Here is a 6,065-nt window from a genome sequence, read left to right on the forward strand (position 1 = left end):
GCCTGCGTTTAAAATAAAAAAAAAAAAAAAAAAAAAAAAAAAGTGTGAACTTGCTTTGCTTATTTAACAGTGTGGCATAGAATTTCCCCAAGTCTATATAAATTTACCATGTTTATCCTAAAGATGGCATAGGATTGTACAGATTGAATATCTCCACTAACCTTTACACATCTTGTTTGTTTTGTTTTGAGACAGATTCTCACTATGTAGTTGAAACTGACCTGGAACACACTATGTAGCCCAATCTGGTCTGGAACTCACAGTGATCCACCTACCTCAGCCTCCTGAGTAGTGGGATTATAGGTGTGTGCCACCACACCCAGCTACACATCTTTTAATTACAGATATTTAGTTTAATTTTTTCCAATCACACATAATGCTGTCATGCTTATCTTTATACAGCTATCCTTGTACAACTGCTTAATTCTATGTAACAGATTCTGTTGAGTGGGACTCTTTGGGTCAGTGGATAAGGCACAGGTAATACCACAGTGCTCTCCAGTAATACTGTACCATTTATGCCACCACAGTCACACTCTGAAAGAGTACTAATGCATTTTTCTTTTTTACAAAGATATTTGTGGTATTGAATTTAAACAATAAAAACCGTGATGTCTGATTGAAAACTAGTATTGGTATGTTCCTTTCCAGATGTCTACATGTGCATATACAACTATACTCATACAAAAACATGAAAATTTGACTAATTTTTTCAAATTTATTTTCCATTCACATATAAGGAATTACACTATTCTGAAGATATGGAGTGTCTAGTGTGACTGACATTTTTAGGCTCTGGAGCTATAATGGTAAATAAAACAGGGCTACCAGCTCTTCTCATGAAGAACTTTTTTCCATTTTCTAGTCTGGATTTTACAGTTAGGATATGATTATGTACAAAGATTCATGAAAACAAGCAAAGCAAAATATGAATGACCCCTCCACTATTTTGTTTACCACTCCCCTTCTTCCAGTGATCTGTGGTTTCCCATGGAAATAGTTCGATTTCTGTAATGATATAAAACCTTTAGGTGGCTTCACTGTGGTGTCTAAGGTGGATACAACTGGTTTTCCTCATTTATTGTTTTTTAAAAACTCTCAAACCACTAGCCTTCTATGCTTATTTTTTAATAAATTCCTAAGAGGGGGGCTGCTAGTACAGAGGTTATACACCGTGAAAACTCTGACACATATTTTCCCATTTCTATTGATGATAAGCTGGACACAAAAACCACATAACTCCTTTCTGATCTTCAGTGTTCATTTTGTGGGTAGCTACTACAAAACAAAAATACCCAGAAAAGTCAGCCGTTAAGAATTTATAGTGCTTGACTTGTAGATGCACATAAACTAGTATTTGGCAGAGAGAATAACAGAAAGCAGTGCTCTGGGCAGCACATGGTCACTGCCCTGGCTTGGAAGCAAGAGGAAGCAGGCAGAAGGCAGCACAGGGAGGTGGAAACACCAGATCAAACAGTCACTTCATGTGGTGACGACAGCCTTGGCTGAAGAACAGCATGTGATGAATCACTAAGGAGAAATATCCTTTAAACCTAAATGGGAAGCTACTGACAGAGACAGTAAACTTAATCCTCAGAAGATTGCCAAAGCATCCACAGAAACTCATGATACTAGAAACCCACTGTTAGTTCTCACCCATCTACTCTTGGAGGCAGGGAAACATGCAGGGAGCCAGCAGCACTCTTTACTTTGCCAGAGTGGTTTCCAACAGCCACTCTGGGGCCAGGAGCAGTTGGGGTTGCTTCAACTCCATGGAATCTACTGGTTCTTGCAAGTATCTTACAATTTTACTACTTCTGAGAACTGGGAACCATAGCTCAACCTCAGGACCTTCTTGCTCTATTTACCAATTTCAATGTAAGAACTATGACTTGATAGCATTCCTCCTTTTTTGGTATCAGGGATCGAACTTGGGCCCTTGTGCTTGCGAGGCAGGCACTGGAATCACGGAGCTAAATCTCCGGCCCTAACTATGCCCCCGTGGAAGGGAACTGGAACACAGATGCCATAAAAGAACACACAGATGAAATGTATTATTCAGACTTTAATAATCACAAAATTAACCCTAAACTCACAATAACCCTACTGCCTGAGCCTCTCAAGTGTGTACAGGTGAGCACCACCACACCCAACACCCAACAGTTTTCTTGTTGTTATAAGATGGTACTTACCAAATGAAATAATTTTGATCAACCTGGAAATCTGATAAAATATCAATGATTAGCTAATAATTTGGGGCAAGCACTTGTAACATAGGTATTTCAGTGCAAAAAATTAGTTTAGTTTTATTCAAAACATAAAGAGGCGGCTGCGGATTTAGCTCAGTGGTGCCGCTGCCTGCCTCTCAAGCACAAGGTCCTGAGTTCGATCCCTGGTCCCCAAAAAATAAATTAATGAGTAACAATAAATAAAGGGACCAGGGATGTAGCTCAGCCTCCCTGACAAGTATGAGGAACTGAGTACAATTCCTGTTACCGAAAAATAAAAAAGGGTATTGTCACAGTGTGTGACCATGGCAGCATGGAGGATGAAAAGATTACTTGGAGACAAAACTTGGTCTGAACATCAACAGGCCCAGAGGAACTGGCCTGAGAGCACCCAGCATGAGGAATATCAAGGGGTGAGTCCCGAACTGTGAACTCTCTGGCTTTTATTGCAAGGAAAGAAAGGCAGAAAAAACAGCATGAGTGTCAAGGAACAAGGGGATCTGCCATGTGACACTTTTTAGGTTAATGTAAGAATTTTATTGGGGGGAGGGAAGGACAGTGGCCAAGCCTAGCATGTTTCCCTAATCTTTACCCCATACATTCTGGAGTCTATATACTTTTGTCCTGCAGTCCACCTTCAATGACTTTAATCATTTACTCCTTCACCCAAGTCACCCACAGAATATAATTTAGCTTTTATTGAACATTTTAATTTCAGAAATCACTTTTAAGATCTTGAGTACAGCCAGGCACACAACTGTAATTTCTGAGGCAGGAGTATTGCTGAGTTCCAGGCCAGCCTGGGCCACACAATGAGTTCAAGGCCATCCTGAATTACAGAGCAAGACCTCATCTCAAAATAACAACAATAAAACTGTTTAAAACAAGATGTAATTATGACTTTTTGGAAAAAAAGCTTTAAAATGTTTTACGTACATGTTAATACAGGTTAAGCCACTCAAAAAAAGACAAAGCAGAGTCAACATTAAGTCATGATCCAGGATTGTACAATAAGAAATAAATACAAGGCTTATGGTACTTGATAAGTAAAGACAACTAAGATGTATTTCAAATGTTTGAATAAAAGCATATTAAAGATCACTTTAAGTGGCATACACCTGTAATCCCAGCACTTGGGAGGCTGAGGCAAGAGGATTGCCAGGAGTTCAAGGCCAGCCTGGGCTACATAATGAGTTTAAGGCCAGCTTGGACTACAAAGCAAGACCATGCTCCACTCCCCAATCACTTTTAAAATAGTGTCCATATTTTCTCCTAAATGGGTATAGCCTCATCTGCAATCATGTACAAATATAATAAACTAATAGCTTTCTTAACCTTTTTAATACAAATACAACTCCTTGCTTCTTTATACAACCCACAAAAGAATAGAGTGAAGTCATTAGAAAAATAAGGACCTTTCTGAATCTATATTGCATTTTTAATTTAAATTGAAAAATACAGTTTAGAGCATATGAAACACAATGATTTCAGATTTACACATTAGCTGTATCCAAGACATTATTAGACATGATCTTTATTTTGGCTGAAATGCAAAAATATGATATCTTAGTAACATGTTAGTTAAAAATACTCCCATTAATAGCAGTGGTAGGAATGGAACAAAATGTGAGTGAAATATATCTGTAGATTACTGTCTATTCATATTTCCAAAATATGCAGGTCATAACCCCAAGCCCTTACTATGCCTTTGCTTTAAAGGTAACTGAATGGATATCTTACAGGTCCAATTATCTTCATTTAAATATCCATGTAAACATAGTCAATTTGTTCTCCAAAGAAATAAAATTCAAGTAAACATTGCATATTTGATTTAAACTAACCTTACAGTTTTACATACTTATGTCACACTGGATCATAACCACTAAATATGTACAAAGTTTTAAAAAAAAATCATCCTGTGAAGATGAAATTGAACTTTGTAAACACGATTACTCAATAACCAATACATGGCAGCTGCTCTTTGGTTTGGCACAGCGGTATTCAGGTGCCTTGAATGTTCAAGTAAATTTGTACTAGGTGAACCAAGCCTCTTGTGTAATTTATTTTTAATGGCAATGGCAAGCCCTGAAATTCAACCACATTTTGCTTAAGTATCATAAAAAATGTTCAAGTGTTTGAAGGATGAAAGTAACTAGAAGTTTTAGCAAGGCTTCTTTTGACCTTTCTACCCCCCAAACAGTTGAAAGTTATGACCTATACCAGTGGAGATACCAAAGAGGCATCCTTTCCCCTGATCTCATTTGTAGGTCCTTAATGAATGGTCACAGATATTACAAGTAAATTCAGCAAAGTGTTTACCATGTGGCCAAATGTTGGCTGTAAATTAATTAAATCAAAGGTAACTAAAGTAAGTGCCTTTAACTGACATTTCTAAAACAATTACAGTATCTACTATACTATTAAAGTGAATATTAAATAACAAAAGAATTGAAAAAGATTATAATTCACAAAAGTGCCTCAGTGGGTTAAAGGGAAAATGCTTCCTCAGCTGTCAGTTAAGTGCATGCAAATCCTTAAATTGAAATGTACTCACAAAAGGACCAGGACATTTCTGACAGGAGTCAAGTATTTTTTAAACATTTACTATTTCCTTGTAATATTCAAGCCACCAAATTGAAGTTAAGACTTTTAGCTGCTAATTGATACCTTGATTTTCACGTTGATTTTCTAAAATAGATTGTTAAAACTAAAGAGGTGAGACAGGTAGAAAAACCCATAGCAGTACTTCAGACCATGTTTTCAAAGCTAACTCATTCCTTTGGTCCAAAGAGAAAACGAGTTACTTCTTAAGATTTAGTATGGTCAATGTAAATGATACAAATCCTTCAAATTGTAAACTTGGAATAGCAACTATAAAATTTATGCTAGAAAATTATAGAACTATTTCTAGAATACTGTTTTATATACATACTCCAAAAATATTGGCAGATGAATGAAAAAGCAAGGTTATTTTGAAAATAGTAGGCATTATAGAATGTTAGAAATCATCCAAGGCCGGGAGTGGTGACACATGCCTGTAATCCCAGCTCTCAGGAGGCTGAGGCAGGAGGATTGCTGTGAGTTCCAGACCAGCCTGGACTAAATAGTGAGTTCCAGGTCAGTCTCAACTACACACTGAGTCCCTGTCTCACAAAAAAAAAAAAAAGAAAGAAATCATCCACATCAACTCATTCAGGAGCCCCTCTGCCCTGCAATCCCATTTTATAGGCAAGGAAAGGATAATCTCTGCTACAGATGCTGGTAATGTTTCTCTCTACATACCTCCTGGAACCAATTTGAAGGAGCGTGTTTAGTAAAACAATACACATGAGGAGTAACACTTCTACAATGTTTATCTTTTATAGTATTCTACACTATTTTCTGGATACAACAATCTCTTATTTAGGTTATGTTTTTGTTTTTGTTTTGGTACTGGGGATTGAACTCCAGACCTTGTACTTATAAGGCAGGTGGAGGAACCACTGAGCTAAATCCCTGGCCCTATTTAGACTATGTTTTAAAGGAGGTGTCTAGTGAGAAAGGGTTACTGTTAGGAAATCTGATTTAAGATTTGGCATTTAAAACTGGAATCCATTTCTCAAAAACAGGGACTTTTAAATGACTACTGAGGCTTACGCTTTCTTCCTGAAAGTTGTATTATTCTAAAGTTTTTTTCCAGAAAGTTCAAATTGCAAATGTTGTTTGTATTTTAAAAGTCACTGGTTTGAGCTGTTTCAAAATCACTTTAAGGATTGGGGATTTAGCTCAGTGGTTCTACCACCTGCCTCGCAAGCACAAGGACCCGAGTTCAATCCTTGGTACACACACATACACAAA

The sequence above is a fragment of the Fukomys damarensis genome, unplaced genomic scaffold (assembly GCF_012274545.1).
Source record: "Fukomys damarensis isolate Sample0158 unplaced genomic scaffold, DMR_v1.0_HiC HiC_scaffold_38, whole genome shotgun sequence".
NCBI lineage: Eukaryota > Metazoa > Chordata > Mammalia > Rodentia > Bathyergidae > Fukomys > Fukomys damarensis.